Source organism: Lolium rigidum, chromosome 5 (genome assembly GCF_022539505.1).
Source record: "Lolium rigidum isolate FL_2022 chromosome 5, APGP_CSIRO_Lrig_0.1, whole genome shotgun sequence".
Classification (NCBI taxonomy): domain Eukaryota; kingdom Viridiplantae; phylum Streptophyta; class Magnoliopsida; order Poales; family Poaceae; genus Lolium; species Lolium rigidum.
In genome coordinates this window covers 54,716,523-54,737,354 of record NC_061512.1, presented here as the reverse complement: position 1 = coordinate 54,737,354, position 20,832 = coordinate 54,716,523, and the positions used below count along the sequence as shown (strand labels likewise).

Below are 20,832 nucleotides of genomic sequence, written 5' to 3'. Positions count from 1 at the left end.
AAGCATCCCCGGCCACCCCCTCTTTTCATTGATCTCCATGAGCCTTTTTGTATCATCCTCATTTGGAGCTCGGAGATACTTCTCTCCATACAACTTGATCACCATCTTGGCAAACATACGCACGCAATCCGTGGTTGTTTGCACACCAATGCGAAGGTACTCATCGGTATAATCTGCTGGTATACCGTATGCAATAACCCTCATGGCGGCAGAATTTTTTTGATATGGGCTAAATCCCATGACTTGGGCAGCATTTCTTCTTTGCTTGAAATAATTGCAATTTGCCTCGCAATCTTTGACGATTCTCTCGAACAAAGACCTACGCATTCGGTACCGTCTACGGAAGAGGCGGGGAGGATAGGTCGGTACCTCGGCGAAATAATCTTGCATCAGTCTGTTCGTGGCCGAGCGCGCGGTTCCGCGGAATGCACATACGCCCCATCACGGATCCTTTCCGCCGATCCGAGCAGCTTCATGCGGTCCTCCGTTTGCTTCAAGCCGAACAGGAGCAGCATCATCTCCGTCTCGTCGTCGTTGAGTAACTCGTCGATGTCCGAATCGTCGGAATCCGACGACGACCAATCGGTCGACGTCGCGTCCAAATCCGCCATGTGCACATCCTCCGAAGCCATCTACCACGGTGTACCATACATCAGCCCCAAATCCGACCAATTTACCGGCGGCAACGAAGAAGAACGCGGCGGAATACTCACCGGCGACAAACGGCGGAGAAGACCACGGCGGGAGGGCGGGCGGCGCGCGCGGAGGGACGCGGAACTTCGGCGGGGTGCGGCGGAGGTGCGGCGGGCGTCGACGCAGCTCGACGCGGCTCGGCGGACGGCGGAGGGGCGCGGATCTGACGGATTCCGGCGGCGGCGCGCGGGTGGCGGCGGCGGCGCACGGGGGAAAATGGGTGGGGGGAACTGAAATGTCCGCGCGCGCTTTCGGAATTGGGATACTGGTTTTGCCCACTATCCCCGCTCCCACTCCGCACAAGTAGGGGGCGACGACCCGCCCCGTACTCGAAAACAGCAAAAAACGATGCGGGGGCCGTTTTTACGGGGCGTGCTAGACGGCCGGGTAGAGCCGAAACCCTCAAATCGGCGGTTATTATACGGGTTTGCCCCTTTTACGGGGTCTGTTAGACCTGCTCTAAGACCTGTGACTTTCAGAGGCTTTTCACAACACCTAGACAGGTGAAATGAAGCTTAAGAGTTAGTTAAAGAAAGAAGAGAAATAATATCAACAGCTTGAGGAAACAGAATGGCGACTTGACTGAGATGGCCGTCTTGACTAATGATTTTTACCGTGATCTTTACAAGTCAGAAGGGAAAGAGGACATAGATGTTGTCCTAGATGCGATGTCTCAACATGTCACTTCACATATGAATGAGGGCATGGTCGCTTCTATCAAGGCAAGTGAAGTTAAGGAAGCCCTCTTTCAGATGTTTCCGACAAAACCCCTAGGCCAGATGATTTACCAGCACACTTCTTTCAGCGCCATTGGGGTCTATGAGGAGAGGAAACCTCTAGTGTTGTTTTAAGGGTTCTAAATGGTGTTGATGACCCGATAGCCTTTAACAAAATATTTATAGTATTAATTCAAAAGCTGCTGAAGCGAGAGGAGTTGGGTCAGTTTCGTCCTATTAGTTTATGCAATGTAATCTATAAGATTGCATCAAAGGTTTTGGCGAACAGGCTTAAGAAAGTTCTGCCAGAAATTATCTCAAACGCGCATGTATGTGATAGTAGTATCATATCAATCCTATTAACATATCGGTAGATGTCATATTTCTTTATTGTTCGAATTTCAAATAATTCTTTTAATAAACAAAAGTAATGATATAATAATAATCTAGACTAAATAAATAAACATTAACTTTATAATTTGTATTATTTTTAATTATTTTCAATTTTTAAATTTTTTTGCCAAACCTAAAACCTGAAATTTTGAAAAACTTATAATTTTCAGAGTGTAATCTTTATGCATGATGCAATTATTAATTTAATTTTGAAAAATAAAAAATATATAAAATCCTAAATTTCTAGAAAAAACTAAAATCTTGCTGCTTTCATATTTTCATTTGGAATTTTAAGAATCTAAAAGAAATTGAAATTCAAATTTGTTAATTTTCCCTAATAGTAGGTTGTGTAACATACAGGAATCTCAAAAGATTTTATTTTTAAAATTTTCTATCACTTTCTTTTCTATTTTACAGTTTTAAAAAAGGCGATCCAGGGGGGGTGGAGGTGCGTGGGGACCAGAAAAACTTTTAGCACCGATTCGTGTTACGAACCGGTGCTAAAGGTCCCACACGAACCGGTGCTAATGCCCCCTGGACGTCCAGACCGCACGGACCGGTGCTGATGACCCATTTAGCACCAGTTCGTGCCAAATCCGGTGCAAAAGATCTTTCCAAGACAGAATGAAAGCCCTTGTTTCTACTAGTGATTAGCAAGTATACCATATCAGGTAAAGATCGGTGTGGCGGCCTTTGCTGAAGCAATCGTCGTTCACGAGAATCGTAGGTCTAATAATGAGACTCATGAGTTAGCTCGTCTAGTGTCATCCATGCGAGGAGGCCAATATGTCTAGCTTGTTGATCCCCTGAGGGCGCGTGTATCCCCAAACTTGTTATGATTTAATAAAGTGGCTGGACGTTGTGCTAAAAAAATGATGTCAGCGATCTAATTTATCATCCACCTAGTAATTGTGCACGTGCATAGAAGACCAATATTATTAGTAACTATTAATATGTTACTATCACTAGTTGAATGCTTGTGCGTTGCTACGAGATGTTTTCTTTGTGAATTCTGGCTAGTGTCTGGTGGCTATACGAAAGATGTTGACATTGATACTAAGAGAGCTCCGAAGCTGCCAAAGTGATATTAATGCCTCTGGCTTCACATATATCATTTAAGCGCACAAACTCGCCGATCTAAGGCTGGTCATAGTGGAGAGTAACTTAAACTAGTAACATATGTCTATGTTACTAGTCTAGATTATTACCTTCATAGTGGGTAGCAACTTATATGTGGTGTCATGCATTGTATCATTTATTATGTTGTAGACTCATCTTTCCTTGAGGTGTGTGATGTTATGGTAACATAGCTAGTTACCACCTCACTCTCTTTCTTCATTTATTAGCATGCCATGTCACCAAAATGCATTGAGATGTGTGATGTTACTAGCTATGTTACTCCCACTATGAGAGCAAGTACAATAGAGTCCAGTCTGCTGACTATAAGACATTAAATAATATATTTTAGATGAGTTGGAGGAGAGAGAAGAGGAGAGAGAATGGAGGTGGGCTACTATGCAATAGCCAGCTCTTGCACGTGCTCCTAGGCACTTTGTGAGAGTGAAAGGTGGGCCATATGTTAATAAAATGCTTCATTCTTATAGCCAACTATTATACATGTTAGCTATATGATGATTACAAATGATATGACATCTTGTTATAGCCAGCAGTTGGCTATACTATTGGAATTGCTCTGAGCAGTCTAAAAGACCAGCCTTAAAGAATCCTTCGAGCTCCTCATCTCCACCCGGGGCACACACATCTAAAGGTATATATGATGCCCCCTATAGGGGAACTCACAGCGATTTGAGCCTCGTGTCCGTTGGATCTTACCGGATGGTAAATCTTGACCGTCATTTTTTTTCGCTTCACCATATAAAAACGAGCTCCCACCAGAAAACCCTAGCCGCCATCCACTCCTGCCCCCTCACGCTCGCGCCCGCCCCCAATCTGCTGCCATCGTCTCTCCCCAATCCCCGCCCCACCTCTCCCCCAATCCCCGCCCCACCTCTCCCCCAATCCCCTCCTTCTCCTCCGCCGGTCTTCTCTATGACTGAGAGGCAAAGGGAACCAGCGCCACCAAGGAGCCGAGAGGAAGAGGTGAGCCTAGGAGGGAGAAGGAGTGGTGACTGCTGCGAGGAGGAGCTCGCGCACCAGCCGCCGGAGGTGGCCTGGCGGACGGCAATGGCGATGGCGAGGAGGATCATGTGCTCCAGCCGCCGGAGGTGGGCTGGTCACACCACCAGCATTAGGTTCCTCTCTTTCTCCTCTCCCCCTTACGTGGATCCCCTTTATCTTGGAACCCTCCATGGCGTTTCGTCGTCGCCGACGAGACCTTCAATGTTGTTCAACAGGAGGAGCCTCTCCCCGTCGATCTCGCATCGCCTCAGCACTCTTTTCGGCACCTTCATCCTCATGTTGAGGAGGCAGAGCCTAAACTTGATCTCAGGTCTCTCTCTTAGTTCACTCTCGATGCCCTTATCCCTGCAGCTTTGCTTGGTTGTCTTGCTATTGCCAAGAAAATTTTACGATTTCAATGATGTTTGCTTCAATGGGAGCACTTAACTATGAATTTAGATGTTGGGTTTACTAAACTTTCCATATGTATTAGCTTATAATTAGGTCTGGTACGGATATACTAATTTATAAAATTGTTTGGCCTTAAATTTTAATACGATGGTGGGTGTATGCAGGGATTGTTGTATGTATGTGATATAGATCTGGAAATCCAGGTGCTGAATCTCCTAATGGTGTTAAGTTGGTGTGGTGCATGCTGCATTTTCACCATTAGGCGATCCTCCAAGAAGTCGTAATCATATGCCGCGGCCACTATTTCAGGAATCCAGCAATATGGACCCTATTTCTATGGTCAACATTGCTTCTAGAAATATGAAAATCCAGCAATATGTCTCTTGGTCATGCACTGCTTCCAGGATGAGTTTACTTTAAACTAAGCATCCAATGGCTGTGCTTGATAATTAAAAACTACCAGCTGATTGAATTAGTTACATCGAACAGATTTAGTGCTATAACTGTTGTTGTATGATTCGAGTTTTTTAGGTAGTCAACTCACATCTCAGTTTTTGCAGGGTGCTAGCTGCTATGTTCCCATTTGGTTTTCGGAGGTTGCGGGTGACACGCGATGGCATTGTGATCTCCTTACATTGGTTTCTTTCATATCTATGTATCATGGATCCTATTCCAATTTTATTTCTATCTTTTGAGGTAAATTTTATCAAAAAATGATCCAATTAAGCTTATGCATGAGGAGCAGCTCTGCTTAGTAATATAATACTTACCTTTTTACACTGAACCATTTTTCGTGTACTCGTGTTTCATTTTGCTTTGCCCAGTCTTAACCTGGAAATCAGAATATAGGCTTTAGATTGTCATGATGACTAATTATTAGACTGTAGTGAGGCATCAATATTATCCTCTGGCTGTTCTAAATTCATACGATAGTAAACATAGTTCTACTAAAAATGACAGAACATTATGCTTTGTGTGGCCTATTTATTATTGAGCAACATTTGTACTTGAAGTTGCAGATGTTGGCAGTAGGTCATTACGTATTCTCCACTTGCCTACATCTCTCTTAATTTAGTTCTTTGATCATTTTAGATGATCGTTCAGAAGGCTGATAAGTCTGATGTCCACAAATTGATAGTAAGAATCTTATTCATCACTCCTTTGTTGTGATGATAGATGTTTAATTGTCTTCCGTTGCTTTCTTGGGTTCAATTCTGCTCTCAGCTGCATCCGTAGATGAACACTTTCTTTTGAACATTCCTAGATATCTTGTATTTTCATGAGTTTTCATGACAATTGTTATGCCTGGGTGCTTAGCATGTTTTGTCTTTCTTAGGCTACTACTAAATGTGTTTTCCTGAGGTTAGTTTACATGTGTTTCAAATATTGCAAGCCTACAACTCTAATTATTTGTGCATGGATATCTTTCAGCATCTCTTGCAATTAGAGCACCAAACTCTCATGTACCTGATATATATGTACATGTCTTTACTTAGATGTCCAAGGAGAAGCCTGACTTTTATTTTGTGCTGTTGGTGGTTTGTTCAAAAGGAAGGTATGATATCTAGATATCTGCAAAGTACTTATGTGTTCAATATTGACTCTGAAATATATATGCATCACTTTTCTTTGTGATTGATTTATGTAAAAAACGGTATGATATCTAGGTAACTGCAACACATTTCTTTGTGGTCGAGATTGGTTCCCATGATTCTCTTGCTGGTTTGAAGCCGAGCCGATTCAGCCGGCCATGACCAAGGCGTGCCTCTCTTCCCACCCTGCTAGCTGATTTCTATAGAAAAATTTGGTATGGTTCATGTCCACTAATTTTACCCTTTGTCATTCTGGTTCAGGTGTATTTAGTGGAAGAATTTCTTATTGGTTGGTATCTAATGTTTTTTTTGGTTCAGGTGCTCCTTTGTGCCGGCTAATGATTTTACCAATTACATGCTACAGACACTTACATGCTCAAAACTCACAAGAATACATTTAATAATCTTCACAAACTGATGTTCTGTTTGGCGATATGTTCACATAAGAGTTGAATTGTATTTTTTATATTTGCAGACTTTAAGTTTCTGCAACATTTAGAAGTGTGCATGCTATCTAATATGTGGTTTTCATGTTTCGGGATAAATTATGGCTCTATAGAGAAAGGTTATTTTCTATTCGCTGGTCAGGAATAAGCTATCATGTTCAAAGGCTTAGTCGGGAATGGATTACTTTTATATTTACTGCAGTGCACAATAAAACCTCTTTTCGTTGGAATTATTAATTTAGATTAAGGTGTGCCCTTTCCTGAAACAACCAGCATTACCTGGCAGGGGTATTAACTCGGTATTAACTCACGCATATGCATCTATTTGAGCTAATTGTACTTTTTTTGTTCTAATGCACTTTGTTTTATATTTCTTGTTTGTAGTGTCCTATATTTACAAGTTGCAAGGTGGAGAAGTTCACCCCTATATATGGGATGTAATGAGATTGCCGCTCCAATCAAAGGAACCATCATAGGCGCATTCTCAGATAATATTATTTTTGAAATAATGTTCTATTTATTTATTATGGTTATGTATATAGTAGATGCATCATAGTATTGTTTGAAGTATCTGCATTCAGGTTTTGTATTTTGGTTCGAAAATGCGTTGCCGAGCTCAGGATAAGAAGTATTTGTATTCAAGTTTGATAACTTTTTTACATGTAAATGCAGGTGTTGTGGCTATTTGAGTTTGGGCAGTTTGGGTGGACGGAACAGTGTAAATGCATGTAACTGTATCTATCTGAGTTTTAGTATGCAGTCCCGCTGACAGGCAGCGTTGCTTCTGTAATGCCCCTTCCTATTTGTAACTGTTAGGGCTACCTTTTTAAAATTATTTTATTATCATCTACCGCATGCAAAGAGCGACTGAAAACATTGAGTGCCACAAACTGACATGCAATCTATGCTTTTCTTGCCATTGTGTTGTGTTTTATTTGGTTTCTCTAAATGTATACTACTTGGGTTTTGAGCCTAAATATGTATACTACTTGTTCCAGCCTAATTCCAATTCTGCGTAGGAGTATTGTGTTATAGATTACGAGTTGGCCATCGGTGTTACTCTTGTGTCATTCGCATGCTTTGGACTACAAAGTTATCAATTCTTAGGAGGTCTGTTTATGTACTAAGGTAAAATAGTGTTGGCAGTTTTCCAGTAAAATATTGACTTAGTATTTTTGGTGATATTTTAAGAATAGATAAGATAAGGCTTCACTCGATCAATTCAAGTTATATATAGTTTCTGCTATTTGGCCTAGGGTCGCGATAATTGCTGCTACATTGTATCTTTCTATCACTAATGCATGGTAGGGTTTCTTAAGCTTGTACCATTACCTACTTAAATGTTATGTTGTCGTTGTGAGTGGTGCTTGCATCCACCATTGAGCTTTCTTAATAATCCAACCTCTGGTCTCTTATCTTTTTAGCCATTATATTCAGCTAATTATTTTGAGAGATAATAGCTATTATTTGGTCCTACTAAGCACCACATTATTTCTTTGGATGTCATCCACATGAATATATTGTGCTTCATTTTAATTATGCTATGGGTTTTCTTTTCGTTAATTCGTCCAAGCGAAACAAAGATTTAATCTTCTATTTCTGATTTCATCAAAATGTTTTCTAGAATCTTATATAATTATGTGCTCTGATTTTTGATAGACCGTTCTCACAAAATTTCTTTTAATTTTTTTGCAGCTCGGAGAAACATGACATGATGCTATCTACTATCTAGCACTCATTTTTATTTTGGCCACTCCGTCATCACTGTGCAGATCGGTTAATGGGTTAATGTGGAGAAGAACAAAAAGAATGATAGAAGTTAAGTCTAGCCTTTAGTGAGACCAGTTTAGAAACATACTTGAGAACCCCTATATTTCTACAACATAATATAGCACCATTGTATTTATGAAATCTTAGCTGAATATGTGATCAGGTTGATGTTACGCTCATTTATGACCTATTCAATTTTCTATAAAATACATACATGTGTGCTAAATTTATTTGGCGAGGGACTTCTTGCCAAACTGCACAATTTGGCGAGTTCTCCTTATGTTTAAATGTATTGATTCTCACTGGTACTTCCAAATATTTTTTGAATTAACCATCTGAGGTGCTTATCCTTGGTGCTTGGAACATTTGGAAAGTGAGGAACAGGGCTTACTTCGATGGGGAAGCACCTAGCATGTGATCATGGCAAAGACAGCTCTCCCGTCCCAAGACCTCAACACCCTCACATGCCGCGCCAAGGAGAGCCACCAGGGGATAATCAAAGACCTGTTAACCAAGATCTCCCTTAAGTTAAAATCTTTCTTACCAGAACCCTTAGGGCATCCCAGTGCCTTAAAACCTGTATCCCCGATCAGGGGTGTGTTGTATATATGATGTAAAAGGCTTTTAGCCATTTTTTAATAAAATGAAGCAGTAGGAGCCTCTCCTGCTGATAAAGTTTCAAAAAAAAATGAGGTCTTGCTATTTGACATGTTTCTTAAAACCGATGACCATGGTGTGACACCTTCAAGGAAAGTACTATGATTTAGGATTTCAGTAATACCTTTGTTGCACACTCCCGCAGAAAAAGTCCCAGGAAGTTGAGTATCTGTATTCGGTGTGACACCTTCAAGGAAAGTACACTGATTTAGGGTTAGAATCATGTATAATTCTATTTTAAATTTTAGTGGACAAATGTGACATACCATACCTCAGCATCAAACTTTATACCTTGGCAGCTAGCCATTGCACCACTGACCAGCTCCATTGTTCTGATTTGACCCTTAGTCTGATGAAGCATGTCATAGTCACCTTGTTTTTTTAGGAAGAAAGAACTTCATCTGTAATTTTGAAAGTTTTATGGACAAGAAAGGCATCAGATCCTCATGTATCATCCAACAAACATAGAATGAACATATAAGAGATATATACATGACTTCAATGTATTATGTGTGGGCAAACGGGTATGCAAGGATGCGACCCCAACCTACCAGTGAAATTCAGGGCCCGAACAAATTTTCTTTTATGTGTACAACATCGTTTCTGATCTAGAACATATATAATCTTACATGGTGCTTCTACTGGTTTTCCTATTAAATCCTATTAATCTCACTAGCATGCTTCTAATTTGATGAGACCCAATAACGTTAGGAGAAAGTTTCAACTGGCACTGCATTTCCTAACTACCCTTTAGAATGATGTGTTCATGCCATGCTAGGCGAATCCTACAAGTTTGTGCAACAAAAGAAGACATGCGGAAGTACAGACTTAATAAACAAATAAAAGAGTGGAGACTATCAGAAAGCCAATATGTTTCTGGAACTAGCAAAAGATTAAACAACAATTTAGAAACCAGTAAATTTGTTGTTCAGGTTATGGGCTTTGAATATAAACCAGATTTCAGTTCTAAGACTCATGCAGAAGATAAGTTCCGTTACCCAATAAGGTGAGGAGGGCGTCGACGATCCACTCGCGAGGCGTGCGACACAGCCAACATGCCGGAGCAGGGTGTCCTCGCCGGCTTCCTTGGCGCCCTTTCCGATTTATCTGCATGTCTCGGGGGAGGAGGAGTCCGGCTCTGTGGAGCCCTCCGATGTGCGATGGCTGCGGACGCTGATCTGTTGGAGATGAGTCTCGCGCCTCCGCGTTCGTCGACGTTGGCGCCTACTGCTGTCGGCCACGAGCATGCCGAGCTTGGGCGCCCACATGGGCACTTCAGCAACCAGATTCAATGAGGACAAGCGGAGAAGAGCAGGGCCGTGCAAGTCTCGCGCTGGCGATGGGGACGAAGGGGAAGGGTGGCCTGATGTGGTCGGGAGAGGCAGCGGCGGGGAGAGAGCTGCCAAGTGCCAACTACTCAGGGAGCGGTGGGGAGGAGACTGGAGAGGTCGAGAGGCTTGTCCAAATTTTTTCCTTATTCTTTTGTGAGCTGGGTCATGTCCGATTCGGGTGTGTATAGGAAACTTGGCGAACTGCTTGGTTACTAACGATGCAACACACACGCTCTAACTGCGATTTAGTCAGCACCCAGCAGGTCCTTGTAATGGGATGCAACGTGTTCCTTTCGAGAGAATAAACTTGTTTACAAAAGTCTGCCCTGTAACTTGATCATCCTTGAAAGAAAAAAGAAGGAAAAACATATTAAACTAAATATGATATATTTTTTAGCTCAACTGAAATAGTGTTGATTTCTCACTATGTATATCACCACATTTATCAATATCTATCAAGAGGTTGTAGCCATGGTCTTGTGTTGCAAAAAATGAAACGGGTAGTTGTTCATTCTTCATTTTTGATTTCTTACCATTTATTTCTATTGTTGTTTAATATAGTGCCAACTATTTATAGATGTTAGGGGTTACAAAATGTTCACAAGTGCGAACGTCGGGAACCGCGCTTGAAGGTGGACCTCTAAATCTGTTTGCTAATCCATTAGTGATTTTTGTGTTTTATTCTAAATTTATTCTACCAACTTTCTTTTGTAAAACCTAAAAATCATATTATCATCTATCCACCTAGATTTTATCTTTATTATACAAACTGTAAATATGTGCGAAATTCACGGGATCGTGCGCCAAGGCGCACATCTAAATCTAGTTGATAAGATAGAGGCCTAGGAAGTTTTATTCAACTCGCCGCCATCTAAGCCATCTAAACGCTGGTACCGATCAGACTTTTTTTTTCTCGGACGAGATTTCCAAAATTTCAATGAAAATTTAATTTACCGTTACCACCAGAAAAATATAACATAGAACAAAATTTACCAGAATTTGCATAATTAGCTCAAATTTTAAGAGTTTTGACAATGCTTTGACAAATCTCGGGCCGTATTTTCAGAAACTGAATTTTTTGCTATAGAAAAAACCAATTTCATACCAGGTTTGACAAACTTTTATCTAGTCATTCTATCGCCTAGTAGTTGCTTCTCATTGACTTTTACCAATTTCAACCCCTCAGCTATGTTGGAACTAATCTTGTTATTAGTATTAAATCTGAATTATTAGATCATGAGTCGTGTCTAATCTACTAGGCTATTGGCAGTGCGCACATATAGCTGAGATCGTGTGTGTAGATGCAAGTCAATAGTGGGTCAGTTAGTTGAGTTAGTCACGTTGGAGTTTGTTAGCTAGCAACCTTGTGCATGTGCGTGTTGGCCTGGTCTGTGAGGTAGAAGAAGAATATGAGGCAGCGAGGTGCAGCTCCAACATCTCGCAGCCCCAACATTTGGTATCAGAGCCTCGTGCGATCAAGGTCCGAGTATTCATCATCGTCAAGCTGTGTCGCGAGCGATGGAGGAAGGTATGCTGCCTGGTAAGTTGCGTCACCAGCGGCAAGGAGGTGATGGCCAAGGTGCCGAGGCTATTTCCATGAAGAGTTCATCATCCATGTCCGAGTCATTGACAAGGTGCGTCACCGCCGAAAACATGGAGGAGAGACACTGGCAGGTTGCAGCACGGTTGTGAACATGGAGGCGAGTCACCGGCGAGTTGCGGCACCAGTGGCGAACATGGAGGCGGTCACCGGCGAGCTGCGGCACCGGTGGCGAACAAGAAGGCGAGTCACCGGCGAGTTGCGTCATCGGTGGCGAACATGCGGCTACGAGCGTGGCACGGCAGCGCGCTCGTGGTGAAGGCGTAGGAGGTGCGTCTCTCGTCGAGGCCAGCGCGATGGTGGCAGCGCGACAAAGATGGCATTGGCGGCTGTCTTGGTGTTGCACCCACGACATCCGGCCACGTCCATGGGCTTGAAGAGGGAAATAAATAATAACAAGATTAGGGAGGTGATTGTTGGAACTAATATTGTTATTAGTATTATATCTGAATTATTAGATCATGTAGTCGTGTCCAATCTACTAGGCTGCGACAATGCACACATATAGGTGAGATCGTGTGTATAGATGCAAGCCAGTAGTGGATCAGTTAGTTGAGTTAGTCACGTTGGAGTTTGTTAGCTAGCAGCCTTGTGCATGTGCGGGTTGGCGTGTTGGCATGGTCTGTGAGGTAGAAGAAGAAGATTCAAGATGCAGCCTCAATATCTCGCAGCCCCAACAGGCCAGTCCTGAAAAGAAGACTTCGGGCCTGAAACACCACGCTTGAAAAACAAGAAGCAGAATTGTCCAAATAGCATGAAGCTTTTCCACCCCACCATTACTAAACATTGTATTTCCAGGGAAAAATCATGTGGAAATGAGCTTGTCTACTCCACTTGCCACGACTCTCCACTTAGAAAATCTAGCACAACTCTCCACACTGTTAGAAAATCCTGTGGAGATGAGCGTACTCCATCTTCCACCTTACATAACAGCCCTTGCTTGTAGCCTGAAGATTCTATGATGGCCCTTGCTACGGGGAAACAACACTTTGCCGTGCAACGAATTACACGGCAAAGAGCCTCATATGCACGGTAAAGTCTTTGCCGTGTGACGCCGCACGGTAAAGCTCGCACGGCAAAGATTTCGACGGCAACGAGCTCTTTGCTGTGCGGCTCGCCTATGTTGCACGGCAAAGGCTTTGCCGTGCGCCTCGCTCTCTGCCGTGCGCCCAGATCACTACCGAGCATGCAAGCGTTACCGTGCGGCAGGAAAACGTTGCCGTGCAGGGTAGCTTTGCCGTGCGGCGTCACCTTTGCCGTGCGCCATGGCGTTGCTGTGCGCCCACGCCTCTCCCGTGCAGGTAGCGTTGTCGTGCGGCGTCACCTTTGCCGTGAGCCTCGCTTCTGCCGTGTCACGCTCTTTGACGTGCGCCCTCGCCCCAAAGCGCACGGCAAAGGCTTTTACAGCATGCCCACACTGGCTCCCAGGAGCACAGCTGCGCGCCACGCCACGTGGCGCCTTTGCCATGTGCATACACACGACAAAGGCCCCAGCATTTTTTGCTATTTTTCAATATTTCCTACAATTCAAAATAGAGCATTTCAAACTAGAGCATATACAACATTTATATTCAACATATCATTACCAAACACATCAACAACACCACAAATACATCAAACACACATAGTCCATACATAAGGTCCATACATAGAGTCCATCCATACAAATGAAAGTAGCAATTCATGCCATATAATGGCTAAAGTTTACATAGTCCATACATAACAAGTGAAATGCATTTCATGGCATGCATCTCATGCCATCAACCTTGTCCTCCTCCATTGCTTCCCATGGCATCACCTTCATTGCCTTGTCCTTCTCCTACAAGAACATGGAAATGACATGATATGCATTTATATGCATGGCTACATTTACATATTGACATGAAATTAGCATTTGCATATTGATATGTAATTGAAGAAGTACTAGCATTTGCATATTGACATGGAATTGAACAAGCATGGCTCCATGCCTACACTTCAACAAGTACTAGCATTTGCATAGTCACATGGAATTGAACATGGTGACATGGAATGGTTAAGTTTACAAGCTATAACCTAGAAGCGCGTTGGGCACAAGTGTAGGAGGACCCACCGGGGATTAGGTTCCGGATGATGTTCGTGTTGTTGACGGTGAAAGGTGTCAACGGGCTCTGAGTGGGCGGTGCCTGGATGAGCGGCATGTTCGGCATCATCTGCGGAGGCCCCTGCATATGATGGCATGATTAGTCAATAAGACAAGTGAAAATAAGATGGAGATATGGAGTTAACCACTTACCCACAACAAGGATAAAGGAGGAGTAGGACGACTCCCTGGTGAAGAAGACAGAGCGGCTTGGATGCTGCTGGTGCTGCTGCATCAGCTGCATCATCTGCACATGCTACTGCTGGTAGTCCGTAACCTGCTGCTCCAGATGCGCATGCCGCTCCTGGGCCTCCTGTTCCCTTGCTGCCATCTCCACCTACGTTGTGTTGTCGCGATGTCATTAGCATTTCAATGGAAAGCATGTAAAGAAACGTAGAGGACCGAGGAAGAACATACACGTAAAGAAACCTGAGACTGGCCGCTCTGACGACCACGACGGATCTGGCGGAGAGATGGAACAGTCGCTGGGTCGACGCACCCGTGACCAAGCCATAGGCGGCCATGCTTCATGCCTTCTCCCGCAAGCACCACCACCTCAACGTCAAAGTCCTCGGCCTCTGGCTGGGAGGTCTCGCCGTGCTTCTGCTTGAACTTCGAGACATACGCCGTACACTGGGTCTTGGCTTGCTCGTTGACCCACGTGGACCCCGTCTCTGGATGCGGTGTGCGCCTTTGCTTCATCTTTCGAATCAAGCTAAAGACGTTTGGCTTCACTCCTGTTCTGACTTCCTGCGAAAGAGAACATGTAATTAAGTGAAGTGGGACACCCTTGCGGAGTTAACAATATATAACGTGAATTCAAAGAATGAAGGAACCATTTGGTCACCTCAGCCTGCATGTGAAGAGATATGGGGATGCTTCCTTGGATATGCAATCCAACTCGCATCTTTGCCCGCTTCAGCTTGCCCTCCTCGTGTGTCAACACCCGGATTTTTTAAGTCCAGATGCCTATTATGCCATACATCGCAATCCCAGGAAGATTGTTGTTGCGAGACATAACAGTTGATATCATAAGTCATCATGCATTACAAACCATAGTCGTCTTACAAATATAGATCACATGATCCAATATTACACAAATGGTTGATCTAATGATCAACGAACACATTACATAGCGGAAGCGTAGTAGTAGTGGACTATCTAATCCACAGGCCAACGCTTGACGTTAGAAGATACTCCTAGTTGTCGTAGACGTCCTGCTGCCCGTCGTCTTGATACTGCGGCTCCTCTTCATAGTCTGTCCATTTGAATAGCCAGGGACACAGCCGTGAGTACTTTAAAGTACTCGCAAACAAATACTAGTGTAAGTACCATCAATTTTATTAATAGGGTGCTAAGCTCTAGGTTTATTTGCATAAAGCCAATTTTAGTTCACAAGCATTTAGTAAAAGACTCTTCAACTGCTAACTAACTCAAGTGAGAACATTAGTGTCATTCCCACAACTCAGTTGTGATTCAAGTCAAGTCACCATTCAAATCATCAATCCTTTTCAAGAAAACATCTGACAACGGTACAATATGGCCTTTCCAATCGTCCGTAACCGTGGACACGGCTATTCGAATAGGTTTACACTCTGCAGAGGTTGCACACTTGTGCCACAACATTTGATTTCATCCGTCGAGGATAGCCCTGAATAATCGTAACTCGGTATGCGGATCATCAACCATAACCTTTCACTTACATACCCTAGTATAGGTACCTCTCCCCATGAGCTTGGCCTCCCGGTGAAGACAAACCGTCGGCCTGGGAGCTGCACAGGGCTTGGGCCGTACATTCACCTCATTTCACATCATTTCACTTTCAACGGAGGCAGCCTCGGCATAACCCCTATGATGCTTGTTTAGAGGGAACCCATACTAAGATGCATAAACTACCAGTTAAGCCCTACCCATAATCAGGTATTGTGGGGGTACTATGTAATTGGAAAGGTATCGCATCCAAACCCAACCATCAGTTTTTATCAAATTCACCATTCATTCACAAGTCACATTCACCTTCAAAATCTTTCAATAGAATGAATCATCATTCCAAGGTTTTCAAAGTCATTTCACTTCACAAGTTCCCATCTAGAGTAGTCAATTTTATTTGTTAGCACTAGCAACTAGTCATGAGGGGTGCTACTTAAATTATGAGCTTTTAGGCTAAGTTTGATACTCTTGCTCTACTCTATACTCAGACCAAAGTTAACTATAAAAGGAAGCTTTGATAAACAAAGTAAAAGCTTGCAAGGTAAAAACTTGGGATTTGAGCATTGAACATAAAGTAAAGTGGAATGGTGCCTTGCTCTAGTAGAGCTTTGCACTTGCAAAAATATTAGCTTGCCTTGATTGCTGTACTGATTAGAGTGTTCTTCCTCTTCCTGGAAGTAGACTTCCTCCTCCTAGTACTCCTCGGTACTAGCGTCTAAAAACGGATACGAGGTAACAATCACCAAACAAGCTTAAGAGCTAGAATCCACTCTCAACATTGAATTAGGGTTTCTCTTTAGTTCTTGGGGAAATAACTTCCTCTCTTTGAATCTTGTTAAGATTTAATCTCCTCAAATAAATAATGTATGAATCCATGTTGACCAAGGTCAATAATTCATAATTATCATTTGGGAAAATGATTTAAATGAGGTAGCTAGAGTACCTCATGCAATTTAACACTACCTTAACCATACTTTAATATCATCAAGTAATTCAATATGAGAGTTGGTAGACCATGGTCACTAACTCATGTTGAGTTACTTAAGAGAAGATTTAAATGAGAGAAACCTCTCATAAGATTTAATAAACAAATTTTGAGAAATCAAATGAGCTAGAAATAGCCATAGAGCCATTTCTATTCTAGCCCATGATCATACAAAGTAACCATGTGGTATTTTTACGTAAACATGTAGAGTATGTGAAATGTGATTTATGAGAGTTTGAATCAACTCAAAAGCATTTTTGGTTGAATTTTAAATAAAGTTTGAAGTTTGAAAAGGCTCTGCCTTGTTATTTTTGTCACATTAATTCTACAAAGAATCTCATGATGAGACCAGTGGGGTTGGATAGATCTTTTCACAAGCTTTCCAACCATATGAAATTCATCAAATTTGGTTTAGCCAATTTGATTCTATTCAAATTTTAACAAAGCACCAGTAAGCAATTTGAAATAAATCGATTTAAACGAATTTGAATTCGTGGGCCAGCGCGGGAAAGTTAACGGGCCGAATCGGTTTAAACAGAGAAAACCAGCCCACCACGCGTCTCGCACGCGTGGGCTATCTGACGAGATGGCTCCACCTGTCAGCCTCTCTTCAAACGCGAAAGGGTACGGGCGGCTCTGGGACGCACGATTAGAACTAGATCCAACAGATCTCATTCATCGTCGTCAACGGCGAGATGAGCTCACTGGCGCGGCGCAGGTGGGGGGTTGGCGAGCTCACCGGTGCTCCGGCGATGGTCGTTGTAACATCCCAAATTTTAAAACAAAGAGAAAATAAATTTCCTTTTTCCAAAAATGAGAACCAACAAAAACTTTTCTTACATAGGGTACTAGGCATAGTGCTCATACCTAATGCTTGTGTATCTCCATGATTGTTTGTTTGTTACCTTGAACATATTTCCAAAACCCTAAAACCCTAACCCCCTCAAAAACCAAAGTGGATCAAATATGAAGAAACTAACATAAAAAAAAAATACATATGTGGGCATATAACCCTAATATGTAAATATCGACCCCTACCATCCTTACTTCTCTAAATGATGGTGAACCTTTGTAAACCCCACTAAACCCTAAACCTCACCCCTCTTATCACCATCCTTTAAAAACAAATTAAAAAGAGATGATACTAAATGATAAAAAGGGCCTATGTGCCTATGACTATTTTTAGTAAAACTTTTACCTAGGCTTTTCTACATTGTGGAGATGATTTGAAATACCTCAACCAACTTAACCTAGTACTTACCCACAAATCCAAGTGAGAAACAAAAATAAAATAAACATATGCATAGAGGCATATGTGGCACTTAGCCATAATATCAATTCTTGACCTATGCACCCACACTTTCCTCAAATGGTTTGAACCCTTTATCCAACTCCATCTAACACTAAATAACCTTACACATGCCTAAGTGAAGCAAAGAAAAAGAAAAGAATAAAAGTTAGAAATTCACAAAACCCTCACATATGGTTTATGCCATTTTTACAAATCTTTGACCTAGACCAATTTGGCTTTCACCATTAGTTGTATTATGTTACTAAACACTTATTACAACTTTTGGAATCAAAGAAACTCAAATCAAATCAAATTTGAACTCAAATTTTGATCACATGCAATGATGGTCAAATCTGCCAAATTGAGTCTGGTCACTACTTCGAGCCCATGGATTTGAAGTTTTTCAAACCAAACAATTCCAATTCTTTGCACCTCATCCAAGTACACATGAAGGTGAACAAATTTTGTAAAGACCACCATATCAAATTCATCTTGGATCAAAAACTATGCTCAATCAAAGTTGAGACCTTTTAACAATTTCAACATTCTCCCACTTTGCAACTTTTGCATTTCTTTTATTTTTTAAATTCCACCACCACCCTTGTGTGTTGTGGATCATCAGAAGCAAGTCCAGTCCATTCCTCTCCCAATTTTCAAATTTCATTGCATAGATCAAATTGGACAAAAACTTGAAATTACAAATAGGCATCAATCTCAAAAACACTATTCTAAATAGTGTTGGCCTATTTCTTGCCCACCACTTGCCTCCACCTGGTTCCCTGGTCCCCTCTACACCCAACCCGAGCATAGCAACCCTAGATGGAGGCCAAACATGGCATAGCCATGCCATGCCGGCCATGGAGCATCTAGCCCTTGCCAACCCTAGCTCCTCCCCTCTCTAGCCCTGGAGACCTTGTCCCTCTACTCCCCCTTGGTCCCCTGCGTCCACTGGTAGCCGCCATTGCCGGAGGAGAAGGCCACAGCGACGGCACGCGTCGCGCCCATGGCGCCCAGGGCTATGCCGAGGACGTCGTGAGAGCGCCCACGGACGCGCGTAGTGCACCCGTCGCCCCGACGAACGACGCCACCCCTGGCCCCCCTCTCTACCCGTTGAGCTTCACCACCGCACCGCAAACCCGCTGGACACGCGCCCGTGCCCTCGCGCAGGCTGTCGCCGTCGACAACCTCACCGCTTCTCCGCCGCCGTGCCGCACGGCATTGCACGCGCAAGCGCTCACCCGACCATCCCCTACCTCGCCAGCATGCTCCCTAGCATCGCCTCGACCTCGCCTACCTAGCGCCGCTCTCGCCTGTCCCCCTTGCTCACCGGAATCGCCGCGCCGCGGTCGACCTCGCCAGCACCCCACGGCCACCTCGCGCTCCTATAAAAAGGAGCCTCCCCTTCCTCATCTGAGCACGCCATTGCCTTCCCCTCTTCCTCATGAGCCTCCCTGACCACCTCCCTTCGCCGATTACAACCTCCGCCGCCACAATTTGGTCGGAGACCGCCGCGCCAGTACCTCCGCGACGACGACGATTGGCGCCACCCCAGCTTCCCCCGCGACCATCGCTCGCTTCCTCGTCCTCGACAACTCCGCCGCGCACCCTCGCCGAGCCTCGCCGGAGCCCGGGTTAGCCGCCGACCCCCACCACCGCCGCGACCGGCGTAGGGTCTCGTCGGACGTAGGCGACGACCGCGCAGCCGCTCGATCGCCTTTTAATCCAACGGCCCACATCATCCCGTACCGATTCGGTGTTTAAGATCCCGCCGACACGTGGGTCCCACCGTCGGACGGCCCGCGAGCGCATGAGACGCGAAGCTGGGCCGGCCCGTTTAGCTTTTCCCGCGTGGCCTGTTAATTCAAAATTGGTTTAAATCAAATCTTTTAAAATGCAAACTGGTGTCCAATTCAAATTCAAATGGTTTCAAATATACTGCACCAAATTCAACAAATTTTATATTGTTGGAAAGCATATGAAAGGCTCTATCCAACCACACTGGTTTCACACCAAAATATTTTGTATAATTAATGTGACAAAAATAACAAGTCCGAAGCTTTTCAAACTTCAAACAATTATCAAAAATCAACCAAAAATGCTTTTGAGTTGATTTCAACTCTCATAGCCCACATTTCACTTACTATAATTGTTTATGCAAAAATATGGCAGGGTTACTTTGAGTGATCATGGCCTAAAGTAAATAAAGGACTATATGGCTATTCTAGTCAAATGATATTGTCCAAAACTATTAAGTAAAATGGTATGAGAGACTTGCTCTCATTTAAATCTTGTCCCAAGTACTTTCATATGAAGTTGTGACCCTGGTATAAATACTTTCACATGAAATTACTTGGAGATATTAAATCATAAGTGGTAGTGTTAAATTGTATGAGGTACTTTACCACATTTAAATTATTTTCCCAAACCATGATGATGAATGGTTGACTTTGGTCAACAATAGATTCATAAATGATGTGTTGGAGAAGATTAAATCTTAAGAAGATTCAATGAGAGGAAATTATTTCCTCAAAGAACTAAATAGAAACTATCATTTACATATGTAATGAGAGGAAATTATTTTTATCTTCAAGAAAGAAAACCAAATGCAAACTAATATGTTAGTGTGTGCCATGATAATAGAACAGTTTGTGTGAAGCCATTGGTGTGCTTAGTATAGCTCTTGAACCTTGTTGGGTGATTGCTATCTCGTATTCGTTTTTAGACGCTAGTACCGAAGAATACCAAGAGGAGGAAGGCTTCTACCACGAAGAGGAGGTAGAGAACTTTGATCACTACACCCACTCAAGGCAAGCTAATATTCTTGCAAGTGCAAAGCTCTCATTTGAGCAAGGCACCAATCACTCTTACCTTACGTTTACCATGATCCCATCCCAAGTTTTTACCTTACAAGCTTTTACTTGGTTTATTTAAAGAAGTTACTTTTATAGTTAACTTTGGTCTAAGTTTAGAATGTTAGCTAGAGTAGCAAAGTTAGCC

The 20,832-nt window shown here is 43.0% G+C and overlaps 1 long non-coding RNA gene across 1 annotated transcript; it reads left to right on the top strand.

The window, feature by feature from the left end:
* Window positions 1-7,045: 7,045 nt before the first annotated feature.
* On the top strand, window positions 7,046-8,346 carry LOC124658236. Its single transcript, XR_006989085.1, has 2 exons — window positions 7,046-7,155; window positions 8,065-8,346. It is a non-coding gene; the product is annotated as an uncharacterized LOC124658236 (long non-coding RNA).
* The last annotated feature ends 12,486 nt before the right edge of the window (window positions 8,347-20,832 follow it).